We start from the raw sequence: 21526 nt of genomic DNA, 5'->3' as shown, positions 1-21526 counted from the left end.
TATAGTGTAATCATAATGTTCCTAGAATCACGAATCAACAAAAGTGTGTGGCCTGAATCTTGACAGCTGCTGTGTAAGCACAGCAAATAGAAATGTTAAAAGATAGGATCTGGTTTTGGCATTGGTGGTTGCTGTGAAGGGCCACATTCCTCACTGATTTTGTCTGTAGTGCCCTGTGAAATATTTATGTTCATTTTGATCATTTAGTATAACAAACACCTGGTTAGGGGTTTTTTAGCCTGACAAACACTGAGGTTAATTTTAACTTCATTTAATATGACACGTTGTAGGTTATAAGACTTCTGAAGCTATCTAATCATAGCATGTAACTATTTCTCCTTGGTGTAGCAAGGGACTTTGTTTCATGGTAGGGTTATTGGATTGGGCCAACATCACACATCTATTGTTCAATTACTTTAAGTCTATTAAATATTGATCTGAAGCAGTCTTCATCCATTAAATATTGATGCAGTTTGATTAGCCGTTAGAGAACTCTTGTTATAGCCGTTTTTAAAATGGGGGGGGGGAACAGAGGACATTTCCTCACAATCAGTCAAAGTGCCATAACCAGATTTGTGGCTGCCTGTGTGCAATAGTCTTTCAGTAACAGTTGAATGATATCCCTTTTATATGTACTAGATAGACTAGATTGAGCAGTAGAAAACACAGTATTGTTGTGGAATTAGGGAATAGTGCCTGTGCAATTGTAAAACCTGTCTTTTGCTGAACACCTAGTTAGATTCATGTCTAGAACGGGAACAGAGAGAGCACAGCTTCCATAGAATGAATATACAACTGAGCATTTACATGATCAGGCAATGAGAGAGAAAGAGAGAGGGACAGGGTTGTTTTTAAAACCAGAGAGAAACATTTTTGGTACTGAGTACATGTTTTCCCTTTTTCTACATGTTTTGGTTGTCTATATGAGTTTTCCATTTCTTTCTTTTGCATTCACCCAGTAAGGTCAGTAGGGCTGAAATATAGAATCCTGCACATTTCATAGCTTAGTGAGGATGTGAGAAATTGGAATTCAGGATCTCAAACTTGTGCTGTGACTGTTCTTTGGGACACCGTAAACTAGGGTAAATTGGCAGGAAATGGAAGAGCTGACCTTCAGCATATACTTTTCACTGTAGTTAGTTACCTGATACTATATAAAGGCATTTATTTATTCAAATATTTTCATATTTTGGAATCAGATTACTGATTGACTGTTGTATATATAGTCTGTTCTACGTTTCACTATAGTCACCTGAAAAAAAACACAAAAACAGTTTTTTTTAAATTTAGAAAAAAAGAACAAAAATTGATTTCCATACCAACAGTTCCAAGATAAAACAAAGAAATCTATTAAAACGAGAAATATAACAGTTGTTAATGTCAAATGCCTGAATTACAAAAGCAGCAATTATATTATCTAGGGAAAATACCAGTTTCCCAGATACAAAACAGGTACAAGAGCTGAATGTGGTTATACCTGTGATGCATGAATATGTCTGTATATGTCCACAGAGAGAGAGCTATCCTTCTAATCTCCAGTTTGAGAATCAGTCTCTTCCAGTCTGAGTGACTGCTGTATGATTTTCTTTATTTGAAGATTTGGGGAAGGGGTTATTTTGTATTTATAGATTGTTAACACATATGCTTTGTTCAGCAAAAGATTCAGTAAACTTCTGGCTGCAAAATAATGAGCTATTGCCCACTCTGGGAACATTCCCATTTGTTTCATACACATGCTTAAATTACTTGTACATCTCATGCCGCCCCCCCCCAATGATATTTAAGGCAATAGGAAAGCAATTGGAAGCTCAGCATAGCTCCTTGTCTCTGGAAAACAGCCCCATTATTGCTAGTGGTAACATAGTTATTTGTCACTATATAAGATCCCAGAGCTTATACATTACTCCCTAGTTTTATCTCCGAGCTATGGAAGGAAATAAAAAAAAGAATTGAATTGGTTTATGAAGTCTCATGGCTCAGTTAACCCCTTTAATTGGTTCCTAGGAGCTATCATCTGGGTCTGCCTATTCAGCTACACAGTAATGAATATTTTGTGTTTTATGTGCAAGTAAGTTGGTGATGGCAAATCGGAGCATTTTCAAGGTTTCATGATTAGATATTTCTTCTACCTATAGAAAGCTTATCTTCCCATCTACTGCCAGTAATGTGTAAGGCTTGTGAGCTTTGCTAGTCCATAGAACAACATTCCCCAGCCTTCTGTCTGACCGTTTACTCACTGGGAACTTCACTGCCCCAGCTCCTGTGCAGAAGCACAAGTCGGGGGCGGATGAGGCGCACCAGGCCAAATGCTCCCCTGTGGGTGCAGGAAGAGGTGGGGCAACCTGCCACAAATAAAACTCCAGCCTGCAGCCCGGCATGAAACCTCCAGTGCATAAATGGTCTCTGTGTGTTTTAGGGATGTGGGCAGAGGCAATGTAATGAGGGCAAGACCTGTTGGCTGACTTCATATAAATAATGGAGACCTTCCCCACTAGTGGTCTTCTGAGTAATGTGTTATTCCTTGTTGTGTTTGTGTGTGTTAGTCCTCATTCCCTTTTTCTCTAGTATGTGTATACATATGTACATACTTGGCTCTGCCTCCTATAATAACCATTTGTGGTGGTTTCTATTTTCCTCTTCCAGAATACCAAAGGTGCCTATAGGCACAAATAGGCAGGGAACCCATGCCATAGGGTTTGGATCACTCCCTTAACAATTTCTGGGAACTTTCTGGTTAATTGTTGGCATATGTTCAGAATATGTTGTCAGTTTTATTTTGCATTTCAGAACATACAGGAAGTAATGGAGGGGAACTAAGGTGCAACATAATGGGATGAAGTTTCACATCAATGGTACTCTTTTCTTCATGTGGATTGTACCCCATCTAGCCTGTGGAGTAGGATATCCAGTTGTGGTCTCCATAGTCACTACAAAATGATACTGATTCATCCTCACAGTGAGGGAATACATCATTCCCTAGAGGTGATGAGAATGCCTCTCTCTCTTAAAATCTGTAGATATCAGTTATTGAGATTAGGCAGGATTACAGCAAAGGTAATTAAATTCTATCTGGAGAGTCAGACCTTTGCTTCCTTTTTAATTTTCTCTGCCCGCCTACATGTGTGAGTGGACAGGAAATGATACCAAACAGTTTCTAACAGTTACCTAAGTAATTTATATGCAGGCAACATTTATTTATAAATGGGATACTCACTTTCCTGCTTCGTGGAAAGAGATGATTTAAGATTATAAATCCCAGCCCTTGCCAATATTACTGACCTCAGTTAGGGAAAAATAGGCTGTCTCTATAGAACCAACACCATAAAGCATTTTATTAATTAAAAGTATGAATAAACTGCTGAATTCAGCATTACTTGCAATCAATCTTCAGAGCATTGCTTTGCAGGGAAAACTAATAATTCTGGACAAGAAGGAACCAAGGAATTATAGAAATGTTTTAGAGCAGGAAGCATCTTTAAGTTATCATTTTGTATGGAATCTTGTTTGAATTTACCACAACACACAATAGATATCAATGTGCAAGTGGCACTGGGTCTCCACTGAGCAACAGCTTCCATTGTTGAAGCTTCTCACAGGGGCAGAAAATACACATTTCTCTACAATAGTTGATTCACAGGTGGAAATAAATGCAGAAGGTCTATCAAGATCTTACCAAATGAGAGCTATAGGAGAACTTTTTTATTTTCAGCTGGTGATGCTGTGGATTGAACCTGGGAATTTCTGCATTCAAAGCAGAGGTTCTTCGACTGAGCCATGGCCCCTCCCCTTCTTATAACTGTACATGACAAAGATGCAGGATTACCATGGAGCTGACTAACTCCAGCTGCTAGTGAGATTGGATGGCATGGCAGAGACCAAGTAATGACTAGCAGCTAGAGTTTTATAAATTGCTCTGGACCAAATGACTGAAATACTTTCCAGGTCGCTGATTCCCTCAACCACCGCAGTATTTAATCTACAGCTCAGTATGTCTGAGCAATTAATTAGCCAATGTTCATATGGTACTTAAAAAAATTAAAATACTGCATTATTATTAATAATGATAATGAAATCAGAGAAATTGTCACACTTCAAACTACATTCTAGATGTGTAGCCAAGGCCAGGAAGAATGTTAGATTTACTTACTTACCTTGAACTGAGATCCAACTCGCTTTTAAGTAGCTTAAAATAGCCTATCCAAATTCAATCCTGGGGGTTTAATTTGTTTTATGATGTAATGGAAGGTTTAATGTATTGGTCAGATAACTCTAGCTATAAATTGTTTTGTTGGGGTTAGATATCACATATGAATTCATATTAACTACAGATCATACCTAAAGAGGATTAATCTACAACTGTAGAATATGTTAGTTAATTTTGTGGATTTCCAAGTAGTTTGGTTAGGGATTGAAAGTTTTTGTACATGGGAGGCCATTGAAAACCTCAATGTATTTTATCAATGAAATAACTTATTCTAGGATCAAAGAGCATTCTTTGTATTCATCAGCTCATGCATGCCCGTTTCGTAGTATTACTCTTGATACTATATGCAGCGGTCCCCAACTCCTGGTACAGAGACGGGTACCGATCCATGGATCAGTCTGTACCGGCCACGGCTCCTCCTCATACTCCTCCCCGGCTGCTGCCTCGAGGGCTGCCTTGCCATTCTGCTGCCGGCTCACCTTTGGTGCTCTCCAGTGGCTGCCATGGCTGGGGCTCCCCCTCGGCGTGGCATTGCGCAGCTGCTGCTGGCAGTGCCCCCCAGCAGGCAGCGGGACATCAGGGGCGCCGGTGGGAAAGCAAGTGGAGCAGGGGCTCAGGTGGCAGCATCCCTTGGCAAGAAACTACCCCCCCCCCAGGGCCTCAGTAAAATTGTCAAGTGTTGACTGGTCCCCGGTGATAAAAAGGTTGGGGAATATGGTATGCATAATGAGCCAACAAGTTGCAGCAGATTTATGGTACCCCAAGCAAGGCAAGTAAAAAATCACAGAATCATAGAGATAGAAGGGACCTCCAGGGCTGTCTCGTCCAACTCCCTACACAATGCAGAAACTCACAATTACCTACCTTCCCACAGTGATCCCAGTTTCATGCCTAAATGACCCCCCCCCCACACACACACACATACACCAAAAATCTCCAAAATCCAGCCTGGCCTGGAGGAAATTCATCTACCATTCCTCAACAGCAACTAGAAATTCCCTGTGTATGCATGGAAAGGCCACGGGAGACAAACACTGGCACATCCCTTCCTGCCCACCCACTCACAAACTGTCTGAGTACATTTCTGTCTATCTTCTGCTTAAAAACTTCCAAAGAAGGAAAACTCACTACCTGCCAAGGAAGCCTGTTCAAATGAGGAGCCACTCTAACTGTCAGGAACTTCTTCCTGATGTTTAGCCGAAAATTCTTTTGAATTAATTTCAGTCCATTTGTTCTGGTCTGATCCTCTGGGGCAACAGAATATACCTCTGCTCCATATTCTATATATGGCAGCCCTATTTTAATATGGTTATCATATCATCTCTTAGTCTTCTCTCCAGGCTAAACAGACCAAGCTCCAAAGCCAAGGTCCTTTTTGTCAAGTCTTTTCTTTGTGGTCTCTCATCCAAGTACTGACCCTGCTTAGCTTCCTAGAAATTATGAGATCAAGTTATACTATGTCATCTTCCCTTCCACCATAATCTATATATGTGTGAGTGTATGAAAAGTGCCTCGCAATGTGTTTTCAAGGCAAGCGAGAAACAGAAGTGGTTTTCCATTGCTTCCCTCTGCAGCAGTCTTTTCCCCCCTTCCAATTACTGACTCTGTTTTGTTTACAAGATCTGATGAGATTGTGCTATACCATGTCACCCTCCTGTATATTATGTACTCTGTAAATATAAATTATTATTAGAATATATATCTACTTAGGTCATGCTAAATAAAGAAAGTTGTTTGAATTCTGTATCTCCTGGGCAACTAATGCAGCTTAATGATACTGATGATTACTTATTTTTTAAAAAATTAGCACAAAAGCTGCCTAATGGATGTGTCATTAGCTAGTGCCAATTAGTTAAATGTCATTTAGTAGGTGTTAAGTAAGTGGAAATACTCTGGACTCATGAAAAATGTCCAAATCAAAACTAATGTCTGATATTTTTCTGGACCCCCAAGAAATCATGGTTATTTAGTAGTCACTTAAACCTGCCTCCATATCTTCTAATACAGTGCTTCTAAAATTTTATGAAGTAACCCATAGGACCTGATCAAGTGAATAGGTCATAATCTTCTCTGGTACCTCACTATTTTCACTGGACCCCTCAATTCTTATGTAACTCTCCTTCATAGTTTGAATTGTTTGTGTAAAATTACTGCTTGAAGCAGTTCATAACTCTACTCAGTAAGTCAGGATTCTCCAACATGGTAATTTTGGATGCCTTAGAGCAGTGGTCCCCAACCTTTTTGAGGCAACTGCCCGTCCACTGCCGGGCCGCAATCTCCCCGCCCCCCCTCCCCGCAGTAAAAAACGTCCCAGGCCGCAAGCTTGCGGTCCGGGAAGCTTTTTACTGCAAGAGGGGGGAGAGGGAATCAGGGCTGCGCCCACGCGTTGCGCATGTGTGCGGGCCGCGCATGCGCACATGCACCATGCACGGCCGAAATCACGCACGCGTGGCCCGCGCGCATGCGCAATGCGTGGGAGCAGCCCTGATTCCCTCTCCCCCCCTCTTGCAGTAAAAAGCTTCCCGGGCCGCAAGCTTACGGCCTGGGATGTTTTTTACTGCGGGGAGGGGTGGCAGGGAGATTGCAGCCCGGCAGCGGGCCGTGGCTCGCGGGTTGGGGACTACTGCCTTAGAGCACCGGTTTTTAACCGCGCTGAGTTAGTGATCCGAGCTGCGGCAGTGGGGTCGTCGTGTGTATGTGCACGTGCAGCATGCACGCAGGTGCACAACAGTCGGGCCGTGTGGAGGCGGCCATTGCCATGGCTCCTCCGCCATCGGGCCAGCACCCGCCACTGCCTACGGCCACCCGCTTCTACCACTCGCTGCCACCACCCACTGCTGCTTGCGGCCAGCGCCCCCTGCCGCCATCCTCCAGCCTCCCTATCCCATCCACACCTCTGTAGTTTTAGATTACATCAAATGTTTTGGCTCCTTTGAAATGCAGGTCATCACCTTCCCAAGGGAGGGGGGAACAAGGTATGCTTGGGTTTATCAGAGGAGTCTTTCCCAAGATTTGCCATTCCTATCTATGCCTTTGTAATGATGTCTATGTCTCTGAATAAAGGAACTTGCTTTTAAAGAGGGTTTCCTATTCATTTCTATGAACACTCTTATAGTGGCCAGGAATTTGGGGGTGATCTTTGATGCATCCTTATCTATGGAGGCTCAGGTCACAAAAGTAGCCCAAGCAATGTTTTTCCATCTGTGTCAGGCAAGGCTACTAGCATCCTACCTATCCTCATACCACCTGGCCATGGTGATTTATGCAATGTTCACTTCTAGATTAGATTTTAGTAACTTGCTCTATGCTGGCTTTCCCTTGCCTCTAACCCGGAAATTGCAGATGGTGCAAAATGTAGCTGCTGGAGTCCTCACAAGGTCATTGTGGAGGGCTGTGTCCAGTATATGCTGAGGCAGCTGCACTGGTTGCCAATTGGCTTCTGGATCAGGTTCAAGATTTTGGTTCTTATCTTCAAGGCCATTTGTGGGTTGGGTCCCACCTATCTGAGAGACTAGTCTTTTGCTCTTTGCAGGGCTCTCCACTCTGTGTGTAGGAATCTGCTGGCTGCCCACAGCAAGTATGCCTTGACCAGGGCCGCGGCCTTTTCAGTCCTGGCCCCAACCTGGTGGAATGAGCTCCAAGAAGAGCTAAGGGCCCTGACAGAATTGTCAACGTTCCACAGGGCCCGTAAAACAGAGCTCGTATGACAAGCCAGGAAGATTGGCTCGCTCCCTATATGAGCCTGTGGAGATCTGTTGGGCCAGACTCTCTCTGAAGCTATCTCCTGAAGAGTTGATGGCTGTGCATGTGGAGATCCTGCAGATAGTGATTTTACCACCATCTGGGTTTGGGTTTTCTTGTGGGTATTGTTTTATGTGGGGTTTTTAAATGTAATGTAAACCACCACAAGCCAGCTGGGTCCGAGAGTGGTGGTTAACAATTATAACTATAAATAAATAGTAACATTAAGAAATGACTGCAGTACAGCATCACTTGCAGTATAAATATAATTCCTCTAAGGTAGTGGTCCCCAACCCCCGGTCCAGAGACCAGTACCGGTCCGTGGATCAGTCGGTACTGGGCCGTGGCTCCTCCTTGTCCTCCTCCCCGGCTGCTGCCTCAGGGGCTGCCCTACATTCTACTGCCGGCTCACATTTGGTGCTCTCCGGTGGCCGCCATGGCTAGGGCTCCCCCTTGGCATGGCACTGCATGGCACTGCGCAGCTGCTGCAGGCAGTGCCTCCCAGCGGGCGGTGGGAAGTCAGGGACGCCAGCGGGAGAGGAAGCGGAACAGGGGCTCAGGTGGCGGTGGCGACGTCCCTCGGCAAAGGACTACCCCCCCGGGACGCGGTAAAATTGTCAAACGTTGACCGGTCCCCGGTGATAAAAAGGTTGGGGACCACTGCTCTAAGGAGCATATATTAAACAATGATACATGCATAATACTAAATACAATGTGGTATAATCACAGAACATAGAGCTCAGAATGGTGTTGCGATCATCTCGGGGCATATATGAAGTAATCATTTAGATTTTCCAATTAGAAATAACATGATTTTAGCAGTGTTGGGCACAGAACCAATTTTGTAAAGCATAGGAAATGTCTCCTTGTTAGGGCTGCCAGTTATGGGTAGGAAAATTCCAGGATACTAGAGGGTAGAGACTTGGGAGGGCAGAATCTGGAGCTGGAAGGAACTGCAGCAGGCCAGAATGTCATTGAGTCCAACCTCCAAAGTAGTTATTTTTTCCAGGGCATCTTTTAGCTGTAGTGGGAGATCTGTTTTAAGTATGGGATATATCCACGTCCCCTTGAAAATTACCAACCTGACTTTTTGTCTATGGAACTGTTGTATCAGTGCAGTGTTTAAAGATTTGTTTTTTTAAAAAATGCTGGTCTGCTTCATATCGAAATTGGTTCCTGGCAACTTATTGAGGTAGTAACACTGCTAATAATTCCTTGTTTCGATAGTTAGCCAGAGATTACTACTTTTTCGCCTAAGCAAATTTTGGCACCTATCAAATCCCTCTACCATTTTCCCTGTGTGAATTATGTGGAGCTCTGCATTTCTGTTGTGATTATATTTGAGCTGGAAAACAGGATTAGATGTGTATAGAATGAAAAATGAAAAGCAAAAATAATGATAAAATAGACAAAATACATGGGAAAGTGGATGTTTAGGTTCAGGAAAACTGCCTCTCTCATGATTTATTCGTCTCTGAAATACAGGGGGAAATATCAAATGTAAACTTTATTTTCTTAAGGAATACTTTTATATCGACCTTTTACTTTAGCATTTTCCATCCCACAAAATGCTTTGCTTCACTAGCCATATTGGATTGCTAAAGTGAACGTTAAAAAATGGCATTAATTTTTGGAACAGGGAAAAAAATCCTGTTCATATCAACATAAGATGAAAGCAGATAGCTATATCAGATGATAGGCAAAAGCAATTAGCAAGGAAAACTTTATGCTAATAAGGCAGCAGAGCTTGGTAGGTCATCTTAATTATGCATACTTAGCTCTGACTTGCGGCGCAGCACACCATGGAAGATTAATATGAGAGCAAATGGAACTATTAAGCCATATGATATTCATGCAACTATCTATAGCTTTTTGGCCTAAATTTACATATTTCGACAAATATAAATGCAAGGCCCTGTATTGAATTGTTATTAATGTTGTAGAAGAAGAGGATAAGTTCCATTTATTGTGTAGGGTTGTTTTTCAGTCAATTATATATTCACATTAATGCTCTTTCAATTCATAGTATTTTCATTAAAATACTTTAGGTGTGTTCTAAAGACCAACTTTGACATTTCTTTAAAGGGTTAATCCTAATATTCAAACCTTTGATGGTAATTATATACATGGTCACTTTCAAAATGGCCTTGGTGTAGTGATAAAAACAGCAGTTTCTAATCTGGGGAGCCGAGTTTAATTCCCCACTCCTCCACATGTAGCCAGCTGGATGACCTTGGACTACTCACAGTTCTGTACTGAAACTCCTTCAGAGAGTGAAAAGTAGAGTATAAAAACCAAATCTTCTTTTTCTTCTTCATACTGTGATAGGGAGAGTTCATAACGAGTTGTATAGTACATGGAGAATAGGGATGTGTACAGAAAAAGTTTTGGTAGTTTTCGTGGACTAATTCCGCAAAGGAAATTTGCCCCTGAACAGCCTCTTATTGCTTGTGGGTTTTAGTGCTGCTTTCACATGACGTCAGGAGCTCTTCAGTGAGTGGCAAAAGTTTTCGTCCAGTTTGCACTGTGGTAAGTGAAGTTGCAAAATCCCTATTTTCCTCTACTCATGCTGCAAATCAGGGCACAAACAGGGGCAAGCCTGTCTGGAGGGAGAAATGCACAATAGTCTCTATAGTCTTTTGCCCACCCTTGGACCTGCCCTTCCCTCTCTATTTCCTAATTGAAACTAAAAAAAATAAAAATGGCACAGTAGCTACAGGACTGCAAAGTGATGTGCCCTCACTTCAAATAAAATGTTTTCTTCAGTGTGCACGGTAATATTGAGATTAGGCAGCTAAAATCCATTCCTGTTTGTATTTTCTGGCGGTGGGGAATGAACAGGGAAAGAGGAGGGGGGTATGTGATGCATCAGCCCTATCCCTATTAGCTTGGCATCTATGCTCTCTCTTTTTTTTAACTTTATCATTAACATACAATAATTGGGGACCAGTTACCATGCCAGCCTATCACAAATTTACCCAAATCTAAATAGAGACCAGAATACAAAGAATCTCAAAAATGGATGTAAGGAAATGTTTTATTGTTGTGGCATGATCCCAAAGCAATGTGGGAGTGCAAGTTTTTTTAAAAAATGTTTTACTATTGTGGTGTTTCCTCATAGCAATATGGAACAGTTGTTTTTAAATTTCAGGACTCGGGTGGGGGGAAGGAAATTTGAGTCCCCAAAGCAACTGCTGTGAAGGGATTGGTGGTTTGCATTGATTTACAACCTGAGGAGCGAGGGGAGAAGTGTGGGTTGTCCACACTTTAGGCTTCTCTGCTGCATCATTGGGAAGGGAAAAGCTGCAATGAAGCAGCAGGATAATGTAGGAGGGTTCTCCCATCAGGAAGTGTGTAAACACGCAGTTTCCTATTGTGCATTTGCAAACAGGAGGTGGTGTGTGTTTTACGCCTCCCTGTGTGGTAATTTGGGGTAATTTAGGTAGGGGCACAAAATAGAGTTATAGATTCCCAAAGAGGGTGCCCCCATCCAACCTCCATTGTTTCCTGTGGTGGGAAAAAATACAAGATCAGATCATCTCTTTCCCCCCGCACTATAGGAAACAGTGGAGGTTGGATGGGGGCATTCTCTTTGGGAAGTCGTAGAGTTAGATCCCCTGGTCCGATCTGTTTTGAAACTTGAAGTGATTCATTTCCTTCCAATGTCAGGGGATTCTGATTATTTTGAAGGGTTTTTTCATGTCCCACCCTGTCTATTCCACATGACTCTCTTTGTACTGGCGCTACTGTTTCTCTTGTTTCTTTAATTGGTGTGCATGTATATCCATTTCTGTATGTTTCTTTTAAAAAAACTTCAGTGATTGTCTTTGTCTCTTTGAATAATACACTTGGGAAAATATACTAGTGAATAGAAAGAAAATTGATCCCTCCCTGAATGCATTTCATATCCTGGTTTCTTGTATACCAGTATCCAGAACATGTTAAATCTTCAACAATGGAAAGTATTACAAATAAAAAAATAAGCCATTAATTTAAAATGCAGCTGATTTTTAACAGGTTTTGGCATTGGAGCTGTTTTTTTCTTTAACTCATCTGTAAACATAGAAAGTCCTCGTAAAGATTTCGAGCTGTAATCACATAGAGTTGGCTTTGTACAGCAGTTTTCATACTTGAGGTTTTCCCAGCAGTGCTTTAGAAATCAGTGAATGAAAATCTGTTAGTGTAGTGACTGTGTTGGCAAACAGTGGACATTGAGCTGCAGAGGCTGATAGGCAGCCTTGAATACTAAAGACTGTTCAACTTAGAAAGTGTCTCTCTTGAGGATTTCTCTCCTCCATTTCACCTCCCCACCCCACTGTCTAGATAGAGCTTTACTTTCCAGATGGCCTTCATTGGAGACAGAAGAAAAAAAAATCCCTCTGGCATTTCCTTTAAAAATTGGAACCTCAAACAGACTCTCCTGCCTTTTACTATAGCTGGAATCTTGCAGAAATTGGTGTGAATGCTTTGGCTTAGTCCTAGAACATGTGAATAAGGAAGAATGTCCGTGGGCATATGTAAAGTGCTGTTATCTCACCAACACTTGCTGATGAGAGAAAACCAATGCATACACCTCTGAACTTGAAAGCCCTACATACATTGAAGGGATTCACTTCCTGGTGATCTTACAACACAATAGAGAGTTCTTGACTTTAAGAAATCATGTGTAGGAACTAAGTAACACTTGTTGAGAGTTGTTACTTCAGGTGAACAAATTTCTAGAATTCTGAAAAGATCTTCTCCCCCCCCCCCCCACTATAGGAAACAGTGGAGGTCGGATGGGGGCATAGTTCAGCTTGCATTCTTCAAACTGACTTTGCTATCTGCTGCATAAACTCTTGGTGTAAAATGTGAACATCTTGTAAGTGCTAGTGATTGTGGCTTGTTATTGCCAGTTTTTATATCACAGATGGCATAATATGGCCATAACTGTTTATGAAAACAAATTTGATAGCATGGGTCCAGGGAAAACTTGTGTTTTGGTATCCTGATTTCTCCTAGCAATACTTCTTGTAACTTCCATGGATAGTAAACAAATTGCTTTCTTTCATCTAAAAATACCATTTTATTTCATGGTCTAAAGTGATCATATTTACTAATTTTATAGTTATTTTATACAGTTAACTTTTACAGTTATCAAATGCAGTTGCACATATGATTGTTTCATGACTTGTTGAAATTATTTGTTTAACACATCACATGAAAGCTTCTGAAGAATAAAGGTTGGGTTTTGGTGATATGTGGTATGTGCAATATGTGGTATGTGAATATGTGGGAATGTGCATATGGACTTGTGATGGAGAGTGATGCTATAAGTTTACTGTAGGGAACGATATCCATGGCCACCAGACCCACCTACGTCCTTGCTAGAAGAGTTCAGTAAATTTGGACAAGAGATTCAAATGGAATTCTTCAGTTAAGAGTTGTTGTTAGTTCAGTTGCTGTGTAGTTAAGCAGAATGAAAGAATTAAAGGCGATCCTGAATTAGGGAAGTAGGATCTGTAGCCCAGAGGGAAATTGCCCCTAGTAAAACGGGATGTTCCCTATCAAGTGTTTGAAAAGAAAATCAGGAACTTACGTGTATGTTCCTGCCTTCACAAACACAAATATTTTTGGGACAAAGAAGTTTATGCCTGTTTAGGGAAGCAGTGATTGCTGAGAGATCTCTCTCTGCAGTTTAAAAAAACCTGCCTTTAGAACAAATTAGCTATCTTTTTGTGACAAACTGTTGTTTATTGGTATACAAAGTTATCTCATCCCTGTCGCCTATTCTCCGGCCAAGTGTAAAACCAAAAATCCTCCTGATAGTTTGATTTGACACTTTCTTCTCTCTCTTTTGTGCATGGGGGGGAAAAGGCCAGGCAAGTACTCGTATGGCAGCAGGGCTGATCCCCGTTTCCACATGATGTTGGCACCGTCCCGGCCCTGTCCTGCTTTAAACCCTCCATTGCCACATCACCTTTTGCTGCCACAGGTACCAACAGGGCTTATCCTAGGCCAGGGCCATGTGAAAGGGCAAGAGGCAGGCCTTTCAGGCTCAGTTCCTCTCCTGCCTACAGCATCCTGGAAGAGACAAAAAAATGCCCCAGTCGGCTCTGCGTCACTGTACAGTGGGGCATTACATTTTTCCCCCCTCAAAGGTTAGATTGCATTGTAACACACCTTTGTGAAAATAAGCCTGCAAAGCATGGTGGAACCCCTCTGCCTTGGCTGCCTCATGTGGTGGCAATAATCCAAGGAAGACTGGGTCCGGCAGGAAAATCTTTCCCTGTCTGGACCCAGGAAGTGGTGGGGCTAATTGCACTGTTGCAAGGAACTGGCAGTGGCCATGCTTTGCTGCGGTCGTGTGAAATAGGTCAAAATAAAGCAGTTTGTTTGCCTTGAATTGTCATCCTCTCTTGTGCCATAATTTGCCATATACAAATGAAGGGTATTCAATTCCTCAGTTCCCTGGCCCAGGTCAGCTCATACCTAAATACATTTAAACAATGGGGATGGGACAGACAGAGGAACAAAGAAGAAGAAAAGGCACTGCTCAGCTAAGGAGAACGAAAAGGGGAACTAGGGAATTGTTATAACAGCAAGAGCATCAAATTTCAATGCTTTTAACTTTCATTAAGTTTTAAGGGGCAAGAGATAAGCTTCCACTGAAACAGCGGCTATTGAAAAATAACAACTTAACTTTGTCATCTTCTGTTCTGACTGACAACCAAGCGAGGAGTTGTGTGTGTGTGTATGTGTTTTGTGCTGTTAAAAACAATAAAATTGTTCTTCTGGGAATGAAGTCCCGTTATTGTTCACTTGTATTAATGTCATTATCTAAATGTCTCTTTTGTGAATCAGTAACCTACCAAATAGATAATTTCCCCTCTTTTTCTTATAGCTTGAATGTCAAAAGCCTATATTGATTTACATATGAGATCAAGAGAGAAAGTTAGTCAATAAAGCTGGGGGAGGTAAAACAGTATCAGGAAAGAATTTTAGCTGTCAGGATTACAAGCATCACATTTATCAGAGTTTTGCTTTTCCTTAATAGCTCCTTTGGGAATACAGCTTGGTATCAACTGCTATGCCAGTTCTATTTGCAGTTTGGCAAAGGCATCTCCTTGGTAAGGATATTACTTAGGGGGAGAGATTGCTTAGGCAAGTGTGTGGACCTGTTGTTTCAGTTGTGATGCATGTTTACCAGTGTTTGGGATGTTTGCAAGTTTATTTTCTATTTGTTTTGAGACTGGTTCATTAAATAATATTCATTCTGAATTGGTGAATATAAAGTTTTGATACTTCAGATTGTAATATAAATATCTGCTGTTTGGAAAATCACTAGCAAAGGGTTGATCAAATGGGTACCTCTACTACTGCTTATAGAGAACTCTTTTATAATCTACAAAAGGAGTAGCAGTTAAATGACAATATAAAAAGTAGGTGATAAATGACAGTTGGGGGAACTGGCAGAGTAGGCTATTTGCTGAGACTATAACAAGTTTTTGCTGTCAAAAGATAACACAGAATAATAGTTATAGTTAACCATTTTGAATATGGTAGGGAATCAAGATATGGTAAAATTAATCATAGTAGGGAAGTATTAAGTGGTAGTAGGGAATTAATACGTAGTAGTTTGTATGATAATTTCTGAATCAACCTACTTATTGATAAAGCATATTTTAATACCAATATAGATTAGCATACTCTTACGCCTCAAGGATATTTTTGTTAACCTTCATGACTATGACCAGCATCCCAAGGAATTGTGGAGACCCTGATTTGTCCATAAAGAGAAGGATTTCAAAATAAGCTTCAGTGAAGCTAACAATGTATACTCAGAGGTACAGTTTACAGAAATGCTGCAGTAGAAAATGGAGAAGTGTAAACTTAGGAGGTCAGTGAAGGGACCTATCTGAGTCCATTACCTTCTCCTAACAGGCATAGCAAAATAAGGTGCTGCTGTCTGTTTTGCCACAACACCTTCTGTTATATGCAACTTTGGAAAGCTGCTTGGAAGTCAAACTGTGTGGTCTTTATCTGCTTCCTCAGAAGATGTGTTTCATTGTTTGCTGTCAGTGAAACACATTACTTTTGAAAAGTAGCGTAAATATTTTTGAAAGCGCTCATTGCAGACTAAGCGTTCTGCAGAATACATTGGGTAATGAACTTGCTTTTAGAAATAAGGACTGCAAGCATTTTAGATGGCTACATTACTTTGTTTGTTTGAAAGCTGGGTTTCCTATTAATGGTATGGAAATTAATAATGTTTCATTCCTTCCATGGGTAATGTTTTGTTGTTGTGAAAATTATATGCTTTTAAACAGAATCACATGGCAGAGGTCTTCACCTCTGTTTTTCCATGGATGTAAATAAGCTAAATACTTTGACAGTGTACCAGGTTTGTCATTATTTAAAATTTATTTAGCACAGTGGCACTTGCAGAAGCTGTGTTTAATTGTTTCTCGTCTGTCATAAACTGAAATGTTGTTGTGGATAGAATAAACCAATTTAGACCTCAAAGCCAAATTCTCAGATGTGTTTTTTTAAATTGTCCTAATGCCCACAACAAGTTCTGACAAGGTAATCATCAATTGTCACATAAAGAGGCTGTAGTGCTGATGAGTGTCATAAATTATACTTGTTAAAAGAACATAGTTGCTACTCTACAGTGGGAGCAACTAGTTAATCAAACTTTTGGGCAACAAACTTACTGTTTGAAATCAGAAGGAAGCTTTTAGTGCTGAATCTGTTTTCCACTGGTACACAGAGGTATGTTAACATGTGTATGATTCTTATTGGTCACTCCCAAACTCCCTATTAATTAAGCTGACCAGATTGTTCCATTTTTGGAGGGACATCTGGGGGTACCTGGCAAATTGTACTTATGTTGAAATTAAAAAAATATATATTACAAAACTATTTCTGCATTCTATGCGTTCTATTAAACTTTTGTTGCTCCATATAGACCAAATTTTTAGCCAAGAACCCCCCCCCCCCAGTCAATGGTGTCCCGCTTTACCAATGTTAAAATCTGGTCACCTTACTATTTATACGAGGAAAATCTAGAAATGTAACAAAATCAGTGAGACATTTAATTTATAGCAGAACTTCTGAATCCACTGCTATTGTTGAGGCAGCTGTCTGGAATAGTCCTTTCACATATTCAGATCATCAATTAATACTGCAGTGATCAAGCAATGGGCATTATTGATGTATTTTAATCCTAATTTTCCTCAAAGGAGGCAGGGTGGCATACATAATTCCTCCTCTCAACAATCTTGGGTTAAGCTGGCGAAATTGATTGGTTCAAAGTGACTCAGTGAGCTCGAAACTGATTTAACCCATGTTTGTCTGGTTCTTGTAGGGATGCCACACCCCAGGTCAGTTCTGGGGGTTCCCTGGAATTAAATCTCATCTCCAGATGAAAGAGATCAGTTCCCCTGGGGAAAATGGCTGTATTGGAGGTTGGACTCCATAGGATTAAGCTCCACTTTCTCCCTTCCCCCAATCCTACCTACTCCTGACTCAGCCACCAAAGTCTCCTCGTATTTTCCAACCCAGAGCAACCCCAAGCCCAAGTCTGATATTATGGTACACAGCTTTTCAATGTGTGTATGTGTGAATCAACCCAACAAAAAAGTCTCAACAGTGGTAACTTAATTACTCAAAATCTCCACATGGCCTTCTTTATTTTTATGTTAAAATACATACACCTGTGATAATTCTCATGTCTTCCTACCTAACCTCTAAATCGGAGCTCTTCCACCAGGTCTTTGGTTGAGGCCAGGGTGCGGGAGATTGCTGGGGCCTCTCAGCATCCCTGGGGACTGGGGCCCTGAGGCACTGACAGAGGGTGGAACGTGGGAAGTGGAGGAGTGGTTTTTTATGTTCTTGTTGCCGGAGTAGGTTAGGATTGGTTTTATGGTTTTTGTTTTTATGTATTGGGGTTTTATTCTTGCTGCAACCCACAAGACAATTTTGAGAGCAGTGGGTAAGAAATCTAATGAATAATAACAATAAAACAACAACAAAAACCATTATATGACTTGCCTAAAAGAGTTAGGTTTAGAATTTTGTGGTTATAGGAATTTTTCTATGTAAGTTATGAGTTGAATTCCTTCTTTATGTAATGGAACTATAATTCTTCATCCCACTCTATCTCAATGCTAATGCCAATAATTCATTTTAATATATAAGTCATGATGATTGAATAGTTGTACAACTGAGTTTCTCTGTAACATTGCTGATAGTATATTATCACCACTTCATTTTGTCAGAAACACTTTTAGATTGTGGATGAAAGACAAAATATAATAATATTGCAATAAGCGTGTAGTTTTGAATGAAATAATTTTAGGACTTTTTATAAATAAATGGTATGAGGATACAAGTCTTTTAGTTTTGACATTATGTCCCCAAAGCACATGTACATATTTGACTGTCAGGATATCCCATGTCAGAGATCCAGTGTGTTACCTCACTGAGAAGATTTTTGAACTATCTCAATCTAATCTAATTCAGGGTTGTTTTATAGAAACATACTATTGCAAATCTTTATATACTCTAATCCCCTGGATGAATGAATGAATGAATGAATGAATGAATGAATGAATGGTTGGATTCTAATCCAATATAGCTCCATGGTACAGATTACATCCCCTCCACAAATGTGGATTATTTTTAAATTTTGTTTTTCAAAGGTTTATTTTTTGTCTGTCAGTAAAGTTTTCAACTAAATAGAATTTTTATGCTTATCCATGGTATCTTTCTGCAGACCTTCATTCTTGTTTAGGTTAAAGTAAAGGTAAAGGTATCCCCTGTGCAAGTTGTTTAGGTTAGCTGATGTTAATTTACTGTATTTCAGTACACACGAATGGTCTGTTTGTTAGGGTGATGTTTAGCTCTTTGACATATATGATTCAATTTCTTGAAATTTGTTGATACACATGTAAGTAGTGGGTTGATCTGTTGATCGTCTTCCTGATATGGCATCTCCACAATCTTTAAACCGCCCGTGATGCCACGGTCGCCATGGACTAAATAAAAGGCTAAGGGGTTCTAGGGCGGGATGTGTCCGTGATGAGGAAGGGTCCGCCGCCCGAGGGAGCCCCCGGCAGTCATGCGGAGCGCGCCTGCCGGGGGCTCCCCGAAAGAAGGCTGTGCGAACGTCCGCGCCTCTCCAAGCGCCAAGCCCGCTGCCGCTTGCCCTGAAGATGACCCGTGCTTCGGCCCCACCGCCAGCCTCCCGCCGCCATCTTCTGCCTTGCAGCCAACAGGAGCGCTGAGCGCAGAGACATCGATGCGGCAACTGCCGCCCACAACCAACGCGGGGAAGAGCCCACGCAAAGGATGCCCGCCAGCCGCGCCGCCCGCAACAGCCTGCCACCCACCAACCTCTCTCCTGGCCCACAGCCCGCTCGCCCACGCCGACACCGGCGCTCTGCCAGCCACCCGCGGACATCTCCCTCACCCCAATGACCACAGGTAGACACACCACTGAACACGGCTGTGACGCCGGTGGCGAAGACGACCCGCCTCGGACACGCGCGGAGGCGGCTGCGGGGGGGAGGGCTCCCTAAGCCTACCACCAGCCCCGGAAAGCCTCTGCCGGCTGCTAGCGCCCGCTGCATTTCGAGGGCAGCGGGCTTGATTACTAGTCTAAAAATAAACGCACTAACATGCAGATGTATAAAATGGGGGAGAAGCTATTTGCAAAGTAATTTATCTGAGAAGAAATGGAAATGAAAAATGTGAATGGCTCTTTATTGACACTTGGATGGCTTTCATAATGAGCCTAAGGCTGCTGTCAGCATTTTTAAGAATATTATTTATTTATTTATTTATTTATTTATTTATTTATTTATTTATTTATTTATTTATTTATTTATTTATTTATTTATTTATTTATTTATATTATTTATATTATTTATTGTATTTATATACCGCTGTCCCCGGAATTTCTATCTTTTTATGATAAAAACTGCTTACCCTGTTGGAGCTAGGTGCTTCAGTAAGTCATATAACCCTGAAATACCCTGAAATTTAAGGTGACCAGATTTTAACATTGGTAAAGCGGAACAGCATTGACCAGAGGGGTTCTTAGGTTGCTGGCTCTTGTTTCTATGTGAATCGCTCGAATCTGTGGTAAAGATATAGAGTTTTAGGCAATTCCTAGAGCCATGTGACACCACTAATGGTTATTTCCTCAGAACTGACATTACTCTGCATAACACTGGCATTATGTCACTTGAAGCAGCATCAGGCAGTGAGGCTTGCCAATGGGAGGTATCCCACCACAGCAGGAGATATGGGAACTCTACTAGCTGTGCTCCTTTGTAGCCTTTTAATTTACAAGGTTTGTTATGTGGCCCTGAAAGCTGAATAGGCCCTGAAGTAAATGTGCCAAAGTAGATTTCTTGCAGTTGCTAAAAAGCGCAAGTGGCCTACTGTGAAGGGCCTCCAGGAGAGCAAATTAGATTGTCTCATGTAGACCACTGAAGTTTTGTAATCAAATGCAAAATGAGTGGTTCAGTTTTTTCCTATGGACTCCCTGCAACCATGATATTTAATCCTTCTTGTGAATCAATGGGAGGCATTATCATTTACCCTTTCTTGTTGCTTGATCTGTCTTTATAACTGTGTGGCAATATAGTGTGACTTGCTGTTTATTAGAAAAGCAGAAAAACCTTCAGGGCATTTCTTTTACTGAGTTCCCAGTTGTATCCAGCTATATGGAATTTGTGTACAATTCATATCTTCCCCAGACTATCTAGCAGCAACACTGCTAGAACCTGCAGGGACAACTCTGGGCTGGCTAACTCACTGTGGCTATGCTTTCTACATTTCTCTCCATTGGCTGTATGGCAAAAGGAATGTGTAGCTGGTAATACATACATATAAACTAGTGAAACAGTATGTATGACCTGAAGGCCTCAAGCTATTAAGATTGCATTATTTACCTGTTCTTATTTTTATGGCTTATACCTCTGGGATAGAGCCTTTTGGAATGACAAGGAAGTTGGGGAGAGGGATCAATCTGCTTAGCTATGATCTATCAAATAGACCAAAATTAAATAATGAGATCAGTCAGTAATGAAATAACATTAAGCATTTTAAGTTCAGTGGGCAGTTAGATGCACTAATGGAGACACCGTGCTGGGCAAGCATACATTTTAGCTGGAATGTCTTATGAGGGGGTGATTGCACATTATGATATGAATAGCAGCACTAAATGCAATGAAATTCCCTGCCAGAAAATGAGAAGATTAAGGTCCCCTCTACCAGATAACAGCTCACCGGAGGAATCTAATAGCGGCAAAAGAGAATCTGAAAACAGATGATTTCCCATTTAATACTCCATTGACTTTCTTCCTGAAGGCTTCACCTCCACCATGATGGCTGTGTTCTTTATTTTCCTTTCACAATCAAGCTCAAGCTGTTTATATGTCATGCCAAACTATAGCAGGCTTTCTGCCTATGGTCTCTCTATTCTGTTTGTCTGTATTGCCTGTCATTCTATATCTATTATTGAAAAAGGTTAGTAGCATTAAATTTTTATGTTTGCATATTTCCCCCCAATCTGGATTTAGTTAAAAT

At 41.2% G+C, this 21526-nt stretch overlaps 1 protein-coding gene across 8 annotated transcripts in view; it reads left to right on the top strand.

Moving 5' to 3' along the window:
* GRIK2 (glutamate ionotropic receptor kainate type subunit 2) overlaps positions 1–21526 on the top strand; it is a 624521-nt gene that overhangs the window by 258289 nt on the left and 344706 nt on the right. The window lies entirely within an intron of this gene.

Source organism: Paroedura picta, chromosome 1 (assembly GCF_049243985.1).
Source record: "Paroedura picta isolate Pp20150507F chromosome 1, Ppicta_v3.0, whole genome shotgun sequence".
NCBI classification, from domain to species: domain Eukaryota; kingdom Metazoa; phylum Chordata; class Lepidosauria; order Squamata; family Gekkonidae; genus Paroedura; species Paroedura picta.
This window is presented reverse-complemented; position numbering and strand designations above follow the sequence as displayed.